At 40.5% G+C, this 18,520-nt stretch overlaps 1 non-coding gene across 1 annotated transcript; it reads right to left on the bottom strand.

The window, feature by feature from the left end:
• Positions 1 to 16,526: 16,526 nt before the first annotated feature.
• Positions 16,527 to 16,633, bottom strand: LOC128590926 (U6 spliceosomal RNA). Its single transcript, XR_008381388.1, has one exon. It is a non-coding gene; the product is annotated as a U6 spliceosomal RNA (small nuclear RNA).
• Between the last annotated feature and the right edge of the window lie 1,887 nt (positions 16,634 to 18,520).

Genomic DNA, 18,520 nt, shown 5'->3' with positions numbered 1-18,520 from the left:
CTCTATTTCTTCCTGGCTGAGTCTAGGGAGAGGGTGTGATTCCAAATATTGATCCATTTCCTTCACATTGTCAAATTTCTGGGCATAGAGTTTCTGGTAGTATGCAGAGATGATCTCTTGTATCTCTGTGGGATCAGTTGTTATTTCCCCTTTATCATTTCTGATTGAGGTTACTAGAGATTTTACTTTTGTATTCCTCGTTAGTCTGGCCAATGGTTTATCTATTTTATTTATTTTTTCAAAAAACCAACTCCTTGTTCCATTAATTTTCTGAATGATTCTTTTGTTTTCAATTTCATTGCTCTCTGATTTGATTTTGGATATTTCTTTTCTTCTACTGAGCTTAGACTTAGATTGTTCTTCTTTTTCCAATTCCATAAGATCTCTTGTGAGATTGTTGATGTGCTCTCTTTCTGTTTTTCGAATGTAGGCATCTAAAGCAATGAATTTTCCTCTCAAAACTGCTTTTGCAGTATCCCACAGGTTTTGGTAGCTTGTGTCTTCATTGTTGTTACGCTCAAGGAAGTTAATGATTTCCTGTTTTATTTCTTCCTGCACCCATCTGTTATTCAACAGAAGAATGTTTAATTTCCATGCCTTTGGGTGGGGTCGAGCATTTTTGTTAGAGTTGAGTTCCATCTTTAGTGCCTTATGGTCTGAGAAGATACAAGGTAAAATTTCAATTCTTTTGATTCTGTTGATAGTTGTTTTGTGTCCCAGGATATGATCAATTTTGGAGAATGTTCCATGGGGTGATGAGAAGAATGTATATTCTTTATCTTTGGGATGGAGTGTTCTATATGCGTCTATCAAGCACAGTTGTTCTAGGGTCTCATTTAAATCTCTTCTATCTTTGTATAATTTCTGTTTAGAGGATCTGTCCAGCTCTGTAAGAGGAGTGTTAAGGTCCCCTGTTATTATGGTATTATCAGATATAATATTGCTCAGACTGAGTAAGGTCTCTTTCAAGAATCTGGGAGCATTTAAATTGGGTGCATAGATATTTAGAATCGAAATGTCTTCTTGTTGTATTTTTCCCTTGACCAATATAAAGTGACCATCTTTGTCTTTTTTGACTTTAGTTGCTTTAAATCCACATGTATCTGAAAATAAGATTGCAACTCCTCTTTTCTTCTGAATTCCATTTGCCTGAAAAATTGTCTTCCAACCCTTGACTCAGAGCTTTAATTTGTCTTTTGAAGCCAGGTGTGTTTCTTGCAGACAGCAAATGGATGGCTTGTGTTTTTTAATCCAGTCAGCCAATCTATGTCTCTTCAGTGGGGAATTCAAGCCATTAACATTTATGGAGATAATTGATAAATGTGGTAGTATCATATTCATCTTATTTTGTGAGAGTCCATTGCTTAGTTTTATCTTTTGCATCAGTGTGGAGGTTAGGTTCTGTCCTTTAATTTCTGTGTTGTTACTTTGCTGCTGATCCATTGTGGTGGTCAGTGTGCAGAACAGGTTGAATTATTTCCTGTAGAGCTGGTCTTGTTGTGGCGAATTTCCTCAATGTTTGTATATCCATAAATGATTTGATTTCTCCAACAATTTTGAAGCTTAGCTTAGCAGGGTACAGAATTCTGGGCTGGAAATTGTTCTGTTTAAGTAGATTAAAGGTAGATGACCATTGTCTTCTTGCTTGGAAAGTTTCATTAGAGAAGTCTGCGGTCACTCTGATGGATTTGCCCCTGTAGGTCAACTGGCGCTTACTCCTGGCAGCTTGCAGAATCTTTTCTTTTGTCTTGACTTTGGACAGGTTCATCACAATGTGTCTTGGAGAAGCTCGGTTAGAGTTGAGGCGACCTGGGGTCCGATATCCCTCTGAAAGCAGTGTGTCAGAATCTTTGGTGATATTTGGGAAATTTTCTTTTATAATATTCTCTAGTATGGCTTCATTCCTCTGGGGCATTCTTCTTCCCCTTCTGGAATTCCTACAACTCGTATGTTGGAACGCTTCATAAAGTCCCATAATTCTGACAGTGAACGTTCTGCTTTCTCTCTCTTCTTTTCTGCCTCTTTTACTATCTGAGTTATCTCAAAAACTTTGTCTTCTACCTCTGAAATTCTTTCTTCTGCATGGCCTAAACTGTTGCTGATACTTTCCATTGCATCTTTAAGTTCCCTAATTGACTGTTTCAGTTCCTTCAGCTCTGCTATATCCTTTTTATATTCTTCATATCGTTCATCTCTGATTTGATTCTGTTTTTGGATTTCCTTTTGGTTATTTTCCACTTTATTAGCAGTTTCCTTCATTGTTTCCATCATTTCTTTCATTGTTTTCAACATGTGTATTCTAAATTCCCTTTCTGTCATTCCTAACATTTCTTCATAGGTGCAATGCTCTGTAGTAGCTACCTCATGGTCCCTTGGTGGGGTTGTTCTGGACTAGTTCTTCATGTTGCCTGGAGTTTTCTGCTGATTCTTCCTCATGAGTGATTTCTTTTATCTGTTTCCTTGCCTAATTTTCCTATCACTTCCTCTTGCTCTTTAAGTTCTTGTGCCTGTGGACTAAGGGTTACAGGACCAGAAGGGTGAGAAGGTTGAAGAGCAAAAAAGGGATGAAAGAAAGGAGGACCGAGTGATAAGAAAAACAAAGAAAAATAGAGAAAGGAGAGGGGGTGGGTGAAAGGAATATTGACAAAAAGAAGAGAGGCACAGAAAGAGGGAGACAGAGCAATATAGGTGTACAGTAGGGTACTTTGACATGACCTTAAAAAAACCCCACCTTCTGGGGGTGCCCAGTTGGGTGGTTCCCTTGATGTCAGCAGCTCTTTGCTAACCTGATCAGACACAGTACCCCACCTCCACCAAGTAGAGAGGAAAGACAAAAATGCTATAAATCAAACCAAAACAAGCAAACAGAAAACTTTACGGGATAAAATTGGGTGGAAAACCAAATAATAGCAGTAGAAACACTAGCATAAATGAAGTTCTAGTTATTGAAAAAAGAAGCAATGGGAAATTATAATTGAACTAGAAAAATTGAGAAAGAAAAAGGATCTGTATGGAAATGGTTGAACTTAAAAAACAAAACAACATCAAAATAAACAAAAAAAAAAAAAACCAACCAAACCAAAAAAAAAAAAAAAAAAAAACACAACCCAAACAAAGCAGTATGTATATGTTACTGAATATTGTCTGGGCAACACGTGGTCTTCTGGGGTATGAGATGTTAATCACAGTTCTGATATGACTGGAGGCTGCTGATTTCTCAAACCCCAGCAGGTAGACACCCTAAATCTCTCTTCAGCCCAGTTAAAAGACACTTTGAACTTGTTCATTTGCTGAGCAGAAGCTTTCCCAGGAAAGTGCTTGTCACTGGAATCACTGCTGAAATGGCTATCCACTGACCCAGTGTGCCAAAACCGGTCTCACTCTGCCCCTGAGGGTTAGGGTTGCAAGGTGGCTCAGACCCCGCCCTTAGGCTACTTGGTCGCTGGATTACCAGCTCCCACCCAATTCTAGCTCTGCGACCCTGAGGGCGGAGCTTGCCAGGGCAGATCGCTCACAATGGCTCCCTCTGACCCACAGCCAAACACTATTAGCTCCGTCTGGCTCAGCGGCTCAGACTGGGTCCCTAGACAATGGCCAAAGTTCTCCGCACTCCCGCTCAGGCTCTCCCCAAGGCAGTTCAACTGAGTGCCAAGTCCAAAGACACCAAAACAGTTCACAGGTAAGGCCTTTCTGGTTTGCAGTCTCGCTGCTACTGAACTTACAGTTGCGGGCAGGTTTAGATGGATTGAACACACGCGACCACTTGCCAGTTTTCCACTGTTTTAGTCCTCCTCTTCGGGTCCAGAAGTCTTTCGCTGACTCCCTGTATCCTCGCATGGGTGATGATAGGCAGACCCCACCAGCCAGAGATGCCTGGAGTCCTATCTCCCCAGACTCACGGTGCCCAGATGCAAGGAAGCTGTTACTCGGCCACCATCTTGCTCCCGGTCCAAAATTTTCTTTTGCTACAAAGGACATTACTGGGACAAGTAGTATAATGTAAACAAGGTTAACAGATGATATAATAGTATTATATTAATATTAATTTTTTGACTTTAATAATTACACTGTGGTTAATTGGGTAATTCTCTTTCCAAGGTGACTGAATGTCCTTGTTTTTAGGAAACATACTGAAGTATTTAGGAGTGAAGATTATTGTGACTGCAACTTCACAATCCATTCAGAAAAAGCAATCTGTGTAAATAGAGAAAAGGACAAAGAAACTGTGGTTAAAATCATTAAAGTTGTGGTAAAATTGGGAAATTGGGGTAAAAGGTACATGGAAATTCTTTGTGTTATTGCAAATTTTCTGTAAATCTGAAATTACATCAAATTCAAAGAGAAGGAGAAAGAAAATAAGGAAAAGATAATCAAGCTTGGGATCCAAATTCAAACCCTCCATATCTGCAGCAAGTGACAGAAAATTCACTTAAAACTTGCTCAGGCAAAATAAATAAACAGAAGTATTAGTGGTTCACACAGCTGACAAGTCCCAGGTGGGGATGGCCTCAGGTGTGCCCAAACTCAAACAATGTCTTCAGAACTCGATTTCTTTCCATCACTCATCCCAGCTTTCGGTTGTGTTTGCTTCATTCTCTGCCCATAACTGGTGGCTCCCACAACTAGGCTCAGGTCTTCTGGGGTTTAGATACAGTTGAAAACAAGGAGGCTTTTTACACAGTACCAGCAGAAGTCTTATCGTAAGGCATTGGCTCTGCCTGTGCCCCATGTCTGGGCCTGGAAACAATTTCAGTGGTCAGCTCCTTTGACTTGGCAAAGCTGAACCATAAGCTCATCCCTGGAGCCAGGGACAAAGTCAGTATCATTGAAAGATACAGACTTGAAAGTGGGCGTGGATTGGCTCCTCCAAGGAAATTAAAGGTAAGTTTGCCAGAGGAAGGGCACATGGAATTTGGGAACATGAACACTAGTGCCCTACAGATACTTTCTAAAGCACATTGTACCCCTTGATTGCACTAATGTACACAGCTATGATTTATCAATAAAATAATTAATTAATTAATTAAAAAAAATAAAGCTGTGTAAAACCTGGTCAACACTTAGCGGCTTAAAATAACAATTGTCCTCCACATGGTGTCAACCGGGAGGACTGGCTGGGACCAGAGGATCCATTTCCAAGATAGTTCCCTCCCACAAATGGCAAGTTGGTGGTAGATGTCAGCCAAAATTCTCCTCTACGTGGGCCTGTCCACGTGGCTGCTTCAGCTTCCTCACAACATGGTGGTTGGATTCCAGGAGAAAGAAACAGAAAATGTCAGTTATCTGAAAGGCTGGCATTTCAACTCTGATATCCTATTGATTAAAGCAGTCATAGGCCCAGATTCAAAGGGGTAAAGAAATAGAACACCTGTCATTGGGCAGAGTGACAAAGAATGTTTCATTTGTCTTTAATCCACCACAGATACCCTGTGTCTTTATGTACAGTACTCATTCTATAATCCCACGACTGCTGGAATGAAAACTACAGTTCTTAGAGCTTTGTTCTCACAACTGCATGCTGTGTGTTCCCAGTAAACTCTAGGAAGTCTCTGCTAAGCACTTAAGAACAACCTTATCCTCTGCTCCTTAAAGCAGGAGATGCAACTTAAATATCTGCAAAGGTCAGGCAGGTAACCTGTAAGTGAAGTGCACAGGGGCTTTGGCATTTTGAACATGAAGGAATATTCTTTTAACCTCTCTGTGCCTCCACCCTATCCCCACTGAATGCATTCTCTCATTTCTGGAAACATAGAGTCCTCTTTGTCTTTCTTTTATTGTTTAACTTTTAGTAAAGATTGGTTACAGATATGTTTTTCTTTATCATAAGAAAAAATCCAGGTACAGGCATATGGAAAAATGGTATCTAGTACTAAGAAGTGGTAGACTTGCTCCCGTCTATGGGACAGCTGCTCCTGACTTCCAGTCAAGTATAACCACCTGGGATTTAGGCCTTTTATGGCCCGAATTTTCCATTTTCCAAGAGAAGCTGAAAATTTGGAGTTCTCTATTAAATTTTCCTTTCTTTAAAATGTTGGCTCCTCTTTTAAAAATGCTAAGGCCAAACAAAACATGCCTGAGGCAACTTTAACCAATAGACCACCAGTTTGTGACTGAAGGTATTAAAAAAAATTAGCATTTGGGCGGCGCCTGTGGCTCAAAGGAGTAGGATACCGGGCCCCATATGCTGGAAGTCATGGGTTCAAACCCAGCCCCAGCCAAAAACAGCAAGACCCCCCCCACCAAAAACAACAACAACAACAAAAATTGGCATTCATTGTCAACTATTTACATTTTTTAAAAAACTCATAAAATTATTTTAATTTCCCAAACTCTTCCTCCCAGCAAGATTATGTTGACTAAGTCATTGAATATGAAAGAACATGGACTATTTTATATCTTAAAATTATTTTCAGTATCACTTGTGATAAAGATGGCCTTAAAATGAAATTATGAAAACAATAAAACAGTTGTGTTAAGATGCCAAATTCTGGGATAATATATTATATAGCAATATATAACTGAACTGATACCTGAATATAATTCCTTGAGAAAGTCAAACTTCTCCTGCCTGAGAAAACTTATCTGCTATTCACACTATTTTCACTTAATTTTATTTCGTATTGAGATTATTATAAAGGTTCATGGATTAATTTTTAAAGAACAAAATGTCTGAGAATTAGTGCACTCTTTCTTTTTTGGCTCTGATTTCCTTTTGTGATAGTGAAAACAGTGTCCACTGCTATCGGAGATCAGCATAAGGACTACCAAAAATGTTTACTTTCTTGTTTCTTTGCAGCAAATATCATGAATTTCCAAACAACACACTTAATAGAGCATAAGCAGACTTTCAAGATAAAAAAGGAATAAGCGGGCTAAGGCACCAGCCACATACACCTGAGCTGGCAGGTTCAAATCCAGCCTGGGCCCACCAAACAACAATAACAGCTGCAACCAATAAAAATAGCTGAGCGTTGTGGCGGGCACCTGTAGTCCCAGCTACTTGGGAGGCAGAGGCAGGAGAATCACTTGAACCCAGGAGTTGGAGGTTGCTGTGAGCTGTGATGCCACGGCAGTCTACCCAGGGCGACAGCTTGAGGCTCTGTCTCAAAAAGAAAAAAAAAAATAGGATAAGCAAACCTCTTCTAGCAGGATTTGGGGTTGCTAATCAAAAGTACTCAAAATAATAGGCGAGCTAATTATCTCATTAGTGAGACTATGAACTAAAGATGTAATTTAAAAATAAAATAAATAAATTCTCCTAGTTAGGTCTCATACACATAGGATAAAGAAGTTTCTTGTCTGCCTGGACAGCAACACGAAGGAGCTCAAGTTTTCATATATGATGCACAGAGATGGTAAGGTTTATAGTTTGTGTTTTTAGAAGAATTAATCTGTACCTATTTTCTATTTTGCAATGCCCTATACATTGCTTATAAATTCAAGTAAGATTCTATGATAGTTTTGACTAGCGTAAACATGTAACCTTCTTAAATGTAACTTTATAAACCAAAATGTATGAACAAAGAAATCTCAATATAAATATGAGTTGAACATAAACAATTGACAAATGCCTAAGTCTCACCACTTTTTGCCTAGTTCGCTAAAAGGACAATTTTACTTCCATTTTCACCCCACTCCAATATTTTGCACATCTCTGCACATCTCTGAAAGTCCTCCTATGTGTATCTCCTTTCCCTTCCCTTTGTTTCCCTTCTCTTCCTTTCCCTTGCTTTCCCTTCCCTTCCGTTCCCTTCCCTTCCCTTTCCTTCCCCTCCCTTCCCCTCCCTTCTTCCCTGGCAGTCTAGCTTTGTCACCCAGGCTGGAATGTTCAGTGGCATGATCATAGCTCACTATAGTCTTGAACTCCTGGGCTTAAGTGATCCTCCTGCCTCAGGTTCCCAAGCAGCTGGGACTACAGATGATTTGCTTTTTCTTTTTAGAAATGGTCTTGCCCAGGCTTGTCTCGAACTCTTGGCCTCAAGAAATCCTCCCACCTCCACCTCCCTAAGTGCTGGGATTATGGGCATGAGCCACTGGATTTCTTAAATCCTGGAACTTTTAGGGATTTTCATTACCTAGTCTGTTAAATACAGATTCAGAAGCCTAACATATGATACCCATCTGCAGTAACACTGGGCAATTACTGCTGCTAAGCACTGCTTAGTGCTTTAATGTATTATCTAACAGAGTCATAACAAGATTCCTGTGAGGTTGGAGGTCACTATTACTATTTCCATTTATAACTGCTTATGCTGGGTAGTAAGTGATGGAGCTAAAAATTGAACTCAGCTAATTCTAAAGGCTTGACAATTACACTAATGTGCTTTCAGCCTTAGAATCTTATGCTTAAGTAACTGGTTGCAACTGGAACCGCCTCAGCATTTGTTGTTTATACTAATTCCACTGGATGAAGCACATTTGGCCTTCTCTGTCCATCTCTGCCCTTTGAGGGCCTTCTCAGAAATCTTTCCAAATATGAACCCAGCCCAAGTCCCTGTAGATTTGATTTCTTCCTCTGTTATCTGCTCTCTATCTCCCTCAAGATCTTTATCTGCACTATCCCTTCCTGGGGGTTTAATTATTTCATGTGTCTTTATCTTTTCATGAGCTAGCCACCTTGAGAACAGACAGAGAGTTTGGTGTAGAGGCGAACTTGGCTCCCTTCCTTTCTGTAAGTAGGTGAGGAGTCATGACCTTTTTGTCAGCCTGGGGAGACATGAAGCTCGGCAGGGGTGAAGCTAAGTGACAACTGGAGTATGGTGGTGACCTGCCTCCTATGTCACAGAGAAGAGAGGCCATCAGAGGTGGACCTGCTGTATTTGCTGCTGTGCTCCCTCTAAATGCCTTTAGATCCATCCTCACCCTCCCCACCTTTCCTTTGGTCTCAGGCAGAAGAGTCCTCTCCCTAGGCACAGCTAATGCTCAGTTTGAAGGGATCACACCCCTTCCTCATTTTCTCTGGAATTCTGATTGAGAAATCATCCTATTTCACCATAAATCCAAACTCTTCTTTTCCTTTAATAATTCCTTTCCTTTGCATTGAAATGTTAGTTTCTCCCATCTTAAAAAAAACCCTCCTTGTTCACTCTATGCTCTTATATACTTACCATTTCCTCTCTGCCTCCTTTTTCAGAGAATGTTTTTGCAAAAGGAGTATTGTCTGCTTCCTTCCTTGCCTGCCATTTATTCCTCAACCCTCTGAAATCAGATTTCTACTCTACCATGGAGTTCACTGAAGCTACTCCCCCAGATGAAAAATTTGATGACCACTCGACCTTCCTGAGGCATCCTTTGCCTCTTCCTTGCTGTGGGGCAATTATGCCCTTGGTTTTGGTGACAACATTCTCTCTTGATTTTTTGACAATCTCTGACACCATTTCTGAGTCTTGTTAATACATTTCTCTGCTTGTTTCTTCAGTTTTAAGGTCCACTCTCATAGTTCTGACTTGGGTCCTTTTCCTCATTTCTCTACAAGTAGCTAATTCCAGCCACCAGTGGTGATGCTTTTATCCATTATATATCCCCAGCCCAGAATTCTGTCCTGAGGTCTGGTCCCTGCAGGTGTTCTCCAGGCAGAGGCGATGCTACCATTGGCGCATCAGGTGCCGTCAAGGATGTGAATAAACTGGCCGACCTTGCTCTGGACCACAGTCAACATCCTAAATGAGAAGAGAGCAAATTAGCATACATCCTCACTCCAGTCCTGCGAGAGAAGTTTGCACAGACCATGAAGGACAAATCACCATGGATTTTCAGCCATTTGTAGGGAGAACGTATTTGTGGTAATTTATTGACAAAACCAGTTGAATTGAATATTTTTATATACCCTACATAGAGCAAATTAAAATATTATGTGCTGTGGTATTTGTGTATGTATGCATGTATGTGTCTGTATGTGTGAGTGTATGATTCAACAGTACTCTAAAAGTAATTTAAACTCTTTTTTTTTTTTTTTAGAGACAGAGTCTCATTTTGTCACCAGTAGAGTGCTATGGTGTCACAGCTCACAGCAACCTCCAGCTCCTGGGCTTAGGCAATTCTCTTGCCTCAGGCTCCCGAGTAGCTGGGACTACAGGCACACAACACCCGGCTATTTTTTGTTGCAGTTTGGTAAGGGCGGTGTTTGAACCTGCCACCCTTGGTATATGGGGCTGGAGCCCTACTCGCTGAGCCACAGGTGCCTCCCAAAATTTAAATGCTTTGTGCGTGATTTCAACCAATATTTTTTGCCAATTGGACCACATGTAAATTTAGCCAATGACAATTCAACAATATGTTGATTCTAAAACATGAATCAGGAAACAAGATGGCTGACTGAAACCAGCTTTCCACAGAGGCTCCCGTCCAGAAGGAGAGTTAAAGGACAGAAATTTAGCAAGCAACCTGGTGGCTTAGAGCTGCACCAAGAGAGAAGGTTGAAGAACATACATCAACCCCCCTGAGGTGAGCTGTGACCCCCAAGGATACAAACAAAAGGTACAAAATCCATCACCAAGCAGATGGGAGTCCCCTCCCCCATAAGAATGGCTCAGAGTGCCCCACAAACAAACGAGCAGAGTTCAAAAGTCCTCCTACTATACTCCATGGGAGAAACTCTCTAAAAACTGGACCTACCTCCCCTACTAGGGTGCCATGACCCTCTCCTGCCAGGGATAAAACTGTATAAAACTGTATATGTTCTCTACCTGCAATTCTGAGCTCCCAGCACTCCCCTCCACTCTCACTCTGAGGTGTGGAGGCCTGTCCCCCAGGAGTCCAGATTCTTGGGTGATTTCTCAAGGGGTGTGGACAGGGCCTGGACTATAGCTGGTGAGTGCTGATTCTGCAGCACTAGAGTGAGGAGAGGACGGTCGGCTGAGAGGGAACCACGCCAAAGGGGAACCACACCAAAGAGGGAGGCGCAGAGCAGATGCAGTTTTTGGCAATAATAGGGCTCACCCCTGGATCTTCCGAAGTCACACCCCCTGTCTCTCTGGGCAACCAAAGGAGGCCGGGCAGCTTCTCAGGTGGCAACCACTGTGGAACAGATCTGGTATGGAAATGCAGGCCCCGTGAGTAAAGGGTTTGCCCAAGGCGGTACCAGCCTGTGTGGACTTGGGGACTAGAAAATGCACACACAGAGCCAGGAGATTCCCAGGGTGGGGCTGACCCAGAAGACCGCTTTACTGAGCCTAAGATGGAACCGGCCCCCAGGGGACCATCAACTTAAACAAAGGAGGGCAGGCAGAGGCTGGATCTGACAGTAACCATGCTGCGAATACAAACAGCTGAGACCATACAGCAGCACAGACAGGGCCTGAGGCACAGGTTCTGGGAACTCAAAAAAGCTTCTCTTCTGCAGGGGAATTTAGCAGGGACAGAAACAAATTCCCGCAAAGATGTTCTGTTCTGTCAGTAACATCAATCAGGGGTGGGGTTAGAACCCACATCAAGTGCCTGAGGTTGTCAGGCCTCACGTCCCCCTGCTGGATAGAGGCAGAGAGCAGTGGCCTGGCTGAGCAGACATAGATTTCCTTGTGATTCAGGCAGGTGCAAACCCCTGGTGTATCTGCTCATTGGAAGCAACTGGGTGACAGCCCTGTGGGGTTATCAGTGACTGGGTGTGACAGACATGCAGGGTGAGGAAGGAGGCGTCAACCTTCCCAGACTAATCTATTTGTGGGGTGAGTGCTCCTGACTTCACGGAGCACTGGAGCAAGTCATATTTGAGTTGTCAGCAGACCCCTGCGATCTAGTTGCCAGAGACCTTTTAAACTCTCCCACCTGAGATAGGTACTGACTGAGACAATTGATTTGGACCTTTCGAACTGAGCCAATCACCCAAGGACTATCCAAGGGGTGCCCTGGGTGTGTGATTGTAGGAAGGTTTGATTTTCCTTTTTTAATTGTTACCTGTGGGGGGGCAGGGTGACTTAATTGCTGATATTTCTCCACAGATGAGACTTCAACCCAGAGTAACTATTTCACTAGGGTCAGACAGAGACCAGCTGAAAATAAGACAGAGCCACTTAGCCCCACCACACCAAACAGGTCCCCAGTTTCTCAGGCCATAGCACTGTACAGGTCCTCAACAAAGCTCCAGGGGAAAAGTCAAACTGTGTAAAATAATCCTGGGGTGGAATCAGTGCAAAAACTCTGGTAACATTAACAACCACAGTAGATCAACTCCCCCCAATGAAAGATATGGCAGATGTAACTGAAGATCCCATTTGGAATTAGAAATTCGAGGAAGAATTCAAAAGTCGGAATTAGAAATTTGAGGAGAAATTCAAAAGTTGTCCCAAGAATTCAACTAATTTAAAGACAAAACCACGAAAGATCTTGACACACTGAAGCAAGAATTTGCAACCTTCAAAGATCTAAAAAATACAGTAGAATCCCTCAGTAACAGAGGGGAGCAAGCAGAAGAAAGGATTTCTGACATTGAAAACAAAGCCTTTGAACGCTCCCAAACTATCAAAGAGAAAGAGAAATGGAGACCAAAAATGGATCATTCTCTCAGAGAGCTCTGGGATAATTCAAAGAAGGCTAATATCCACCTCATTGGAATCCCTGAAAGCAATGAAGTGGCTTTGCAAGGCACAGAGGCTCTTCTCCATGAAATTATGAAAGAGAATTTCCCAGACATGCCAAGAAATTCTGAAATTCATATAGCAGACAGTTTCAGAACTCCAGCATGACTCAATCCAAATAAGACATCCCCCAGGCACATCATAATTAACTTCACAAAGTTAATCTGAAGGAGAAAATTCTGAAAGCAGCCAGACATAAGAAACCTATTACCTAAAAGGGAAGAATATTAGAATGACTGAAGATCTCTCTGCTGAAACTTTTCAAGCCAGAAGAGGGTGATCATCGACTCTTAATCTCCTAAACAAAATAACTTTCAACCCCGGATCCTGTATTCAGCTAAACTGAGTTTCGTTTAGATGGAGAAATTAAATACTTTAATGACATTCATATGTTAAAGAAATTTGCCATAACCAAACCAGCTCTTCAGGATATTCTCAGACCTATCCTCTATAATGACCAGCTCAATCCTCTACCACAAAAGTAAACTCACTCAGAAACTTTTGATCAAACTCCAATTTCCACAGTGGTGAAAGGATTAAAAATGTCCACTGGACTATCGAAAACTTGATACCCAAAATTTTACCAGACTTATCAATATTCTCCATTAATGTGAACAGCTTAAACTGTCCTCTAAAGAGGCACAGGTTAGCTGACTGGATACAAAAACTCAGGCCAGATATTTGCTGCATACAAGAGTCACATCTTACCTTAAAAGATAAATATAGATTCAGGGTGAAAGGATGGTTGTCCATATTTCAGGCAAATGGTAATCAGAAAAAAGCAGGTGTTGCAATTCTATTTGCAGACACAATAGGCTTTAAACCAACAAAAGTAAGGAAGGATAAGAATGGTCACTTCTTATTTGTTAAGGGTAATAGTCAATATGTTGAGATTTTAATTATTAATATTTATGCACGCAACCAGAATGCGCCTCAATTTATAAGAGAAAGTCTAACAGACACGAGCAATTTGATTTCCTCCAGCTCCATGATAGTCAGAGATTTCAACACTCCTTTGGCAGTGTTGGATTGATCCTCCAATGAGAAGCTGAGCAAAGAAATTTTAGATTTAAATCTAACCATCCAACATTTGGATTTAGCAGACATCTACAGAACATTTCATCCCAACAAAACTGAATACACATACTTCTCATTAGCCCATGGAACATACTCCAAAATCGATCATATCTTAGGTCACAAGTCTAACTTCAGTAAATTTAAAGGAATAGAAATTATTCCTTGCATCTTCTCGACCACCATGGAGTAAAAGTTGAACAGGAATATGCATACTCATACAAAAACATGGAAGTTAAATAACCGTATGCTGAATGATAGCTGGATCAGAGATGAGATTAAGAAGGAAATTGCCAAATTTTTGGAACAAAACGACAATGAAGACACAAATTATCAGAACCTCTGGGATACCGCAAAGGCAGTCCTAAGAGGAAAATTTATAGCACTGCAAGCCTTCCTCAAGAGAACGGAAAGAGAGGAAGTTAACAACTTAATGGGACATCTCAAGCAACTGGAAAGGAAGAACATTCCAACCCCAAACTCAGTAGAAGAAAAGAAATAACCAAAATTAGAGCAGAATTAAATGAAATTGAAAACAAAAGAATTATACAACAGATCAATAAATCAAAACGTTGGTTTTTTAAAAAGGTCAATAAAATAGATAAACCTTTGGCTAACCTAACCAGGAAAAAAAGAGTAAAATCTCTAATCTCATCAATCAGAAATGACAAAGATGAAATAACAACAGACTCCCCAGAAATTCAAAAAATCCTTAATGAATATTACAAGAAACTGTATTCTCAGAAATATGAAAATCTGAAAGAAATTGACCAATACTTGGAAGCATGTCACCTTCCAACACTTAGCCAGAATCAAGTGGAAATGTTGTACAGGCCCATATCAAGTTCGGAAATAGCACCAACCATACAAAATCTCCCTAAAAAGAAAAGCCCGGGACCAGATGGCTTCACGTCAGAATTCTACCAAACCTTTAAAGAGGAACTAATACCTATATTACTCAACCTGTTCCAGAATATAGAAAAACAAGGAAGACTACCCAACATGTTCTATGAAGCAAACATCATCCTGATCTCCAAACCAGGAAAAGACCCAACAAGAAAAGAAAATTATAGACCAACATCGCTAATGAATATAGATGCAAAAATAGTCAATAAAATCCTAACAAACAGAATCCAGCAACACATCAAACAAATTATACATCATAACCAAGTCGGTTTTATCCCAGGGTCTCAAGGCTGTTTCAATATACATAAATCTGTAAGTATAATTCAGCACATAAATAAATTAAAAAACAAAGATTATATGGTTCTCTCAATTGATGTGGAAAAATCTTTTGATAATATCCAACATCCCTTCATGATCAGAACACTTAAGAAAATTGGTATAGAAGGGACATTTCTTAAACTGATAGAGGCCATCTACAGCAAACCCACAGCTAATATCGTATTGAATGGAGTTAAATTGAAATCATTTCCACTTAGATCAGGAACCAGACAAGGCTGCCCGTTGTCTCCATTGCTCTTTAACATTGTAATGGAAGTTTTAGAAACCGCAATTAGGGAAGAAAAGGGTATCTGTATGGGGTCAGAAGAGGTCAAACTTTTGCTCTTTGCAGATGATATGATTGTTTATCTGGAAAACACCAGGGATTCTACTACAAAACTCTTAGAAGTGATCAAGGAATACAGCAGCGTCTCAGGTTATAAAATCAACATTCATAAATCAGTAGCCTTTATATATACCAAGAATAGTCATGCTGAAAAAACAGTTAAGGACTCTATTCCGTTCACAGTAGTGCCAAAGAAGATGAAATATTTGGGAGTTTATCTAACAAAGGACATGAAAGATGTCTAGAAAGAGAACTATAAAACTATAAGAAAAGAAATAGCTGAAAATGTTAACAAATGGAAAAACATACCATGCTCATGGCTGGGAAGAATTAACATTGTTAAAATGTCCATACTACCCAAAGCAATATACAATTTTAATGCAATCCCTATTGAAGCTCCACTGTCATACTTTAAGATTTTTTTTTTAGAGACAGAGTCTCACTTTATGGCCCTTGGTAGAGTGCCGTGGCATCACACAGGTCACAGCAACCTCCAGCTCCTGGGCTTAAGTGATTCTCTTGCCTCAGCCTCCCGAGTAGCTGGGACTACAGGTGCCCGCCACAGCACCCGGCTATTTTTTTGTTGCAGTTTGGCCAGGGCTGGGTTTGAACCCGCCACCCTCGGCTTATGGGGCTGGTGCCCTACTCACTGAGCCACAGGCACTGCCATACTTTAAGATCTTGAAAAAATAATACTTTGTTTTATATGTAATCAGAAAAAAACCTCAAATAGCCAAAACATTACTCAGAAATAAAAACAAAGCAGGAGGAATCATGCTACGGGACCTCAGACTAAACTATAAATCGATAGTGATCAAAACAGCATTGTACTGGCACAAAAAGAGAGGTAGATATATGGAACAGAATAGAGAACCAAGAGATGAACCCAGCTACTTACCAAAGCCAATTAAAAACATTCAGTGGGGAAAAGATTCCCTATTTAACAAATGGTGCTGGGTGAACTGGCTGGCAACCTGCAGAAGACTGAAATTGGACCCACACCTTTCACCATTAACTAAGATAGACTCTCACTGGATTAAAGATTTAAACTTAAGACATGAAACTATAAAAATACTAGAAGAGAGTTCAGGGAAAACCCTTGAAGAAAAAACAACAAGCAAAGTCAAAAAACAAAGGAAAAACTGGCAGAAATTTATCTTCAAAAGCTAGGGGATAAATTTCTCTAGCATATAAAAATTGTTAAAATTGAGAGAAATTATTAAAATTTAGAGAGCCTAATAGAAAAAGGGACAAAAGTCACAACATAGGCACTTAACAGAAAAGAAAGATCATGTGTATTTTTTTTTTCTAAAAATATGGAACGCTTCACGAATTTGCGTGTCATCCTTGCGCAGGGGCCATACTAATCTTCTCTGTATCGTTCCAATTTTAGTATATGTGCTGCCGAAGCAAGCACGATCATGTGTATTTTTAACCATAAAGTCACTGAAATTAAAGCCACACTGAGATACTGTTGCTTCTATCAGATTGGCCAGAATTCAAAAGCTTGACAACAAATTCTACTCATAAAAGACAAGTTGAATAAACTCGAGTGCATGCATACCGTGGAGTACTACACAGCCCTGGAAAGAGAATCGGGATGGTCTGGATAAAAGGGCACATAGCCAGGACTAAAATACAATGCCAATCGTGGTATATATATAATATCTCTTTTGTGTAAGAAAGAATTGGCAATAGGAATGTAAGAGAGTGTGTGTAATTTAAAGCAGAAACAGGAAGGATAAATCAGAAACCAATTAAAATATAACCTCTAGGAATAGAAATGGGAATGAAACCTCTCTTAGGATACCTCTTTATATAGTGTTGACTTTTGAACCATACAAATGTTTAAATATCAAAAAATACAAATAAAAAAGGAAGTGTGGCAATTGTACTTTTTTAATGGCCACAACAATGTTTTTGTGCAACAATTCCGTGTGCTCTTAGTACACTGATGTTCAGAGTGGATGTTTCTATCCCTTCCCACTGAACCTGGTCAGCTCAGCAGGCTTTTGTGACCCCCTAAGCTAATAGAATGTGGCTGCAGTGATACTCTGTGACTACTGAGGCTAGGACCTAAAAGGCTATCCTCCTCTCTGAAGATGCTCACTCTTGGACACCAGTCACAGTAAAACAGTGATTTTCAACCAGTGTTCGGCAGCATGCTGGTGTGCTGTGAGAAGATCTTAGATGTATGAAAAATTTTAAAGATTATATTAAATTACTTTCAAAAGAAGTTCAAGGCACAGCAAGTAAATTCTTCTTTTTACTCTTTTTTTTTTTTTTGATCAACGTAATTGAAATGTGCCAGGGAAGTTTAACTACAGGTTCAAGTGTGCCATGAGATAAAAAAGGTTGAAAAACATGGCTATAGAAAGAAGAAGCCCAGGCTTCATGGAGAGGCCCTCTGGAAGGGACATTGTAGTTGTAATGAGCCTCCATCCAGGCGAACCTCCTAGCCAGCAGTCAGCGCCAACTCGTCAGCCAAATGGGTCATCTTGGAAGCAGATCCTCTGACTCACGGACGAGCGGCCTTAGCCAATGCCAACTGGAGCAGAGATAAGTGTTCCCCACCGAGGCTTACCTAAATAGAAGATTCTGGGGCAATAATAAATGATTACTGTCATTTTAAGCCTCTAATTTTGACATAGTGTATTATGCACCAGATAACTGGAGCAGATTTTGGTATGTGGAAGTGGGGTGCTGCCATAACAAAGCCTGAAACTGTGACAATGGCTTTGAAACTGGGAAGAGGGCTGAAGTTGAAAAGGCTTGAAGCAACTGCTATGAGCAGCCTGGTGGCCCCGAGGAGACTGTGAGTGAGGGCTTACAGGAGGGAAGGAAAGTAACTGGCATCTGGTGGAAAGAGGGATTTGCCTGCAACGACATAAAAAATAGAAAATACACAATGCATTGGTGAACATGGAAATTTCAGGTGAATTTTTGAAAGTGCCAACTGGATCCATGTATGATTCGATAAGGATAGAGAAAGATGAACTAAATAAACGAAGGGCTTGATTTTCAACCAAATATAAAGGAAAAATTATATAAAGGACCCAGGAGTTCCTGGATTACAAACTGAAACTGTCCTTCCTAACCTCTCCAGGTGTCACAGAATTATCAAATTCAGAAATGACCTTGGCCCCAAAAAATCAACCCCAAGGTGGGACTAAAAGATACATGTAATTAGTTAAGACCTCAGTATCTCAGTGTCAGTTCTTCTAGGAACCTTTCAGAAAGATCAAATACTGTCTAAATATTTAAATATCACCAATCCTACTACACAGTGGCGTTTATAAGAATC

Source organism: Nycticebus coucang, chromosome 7, assembly GCF_027406575.1.
Source record: "Nycticebus coucang isolate mNycCou1 chromosome 7, mNycCou1.pri, whole genome shotgun sequence".
Classification (NCBI taxonomy): Eukaryota; Metazoa; Chordata; class Mammalia; order Primates; family Lorisidae; genus Nycticebus; species Nycticebus coucang.
This window is presented reverse-complemented; position numbering and strand designations above follow the sequence as displayed.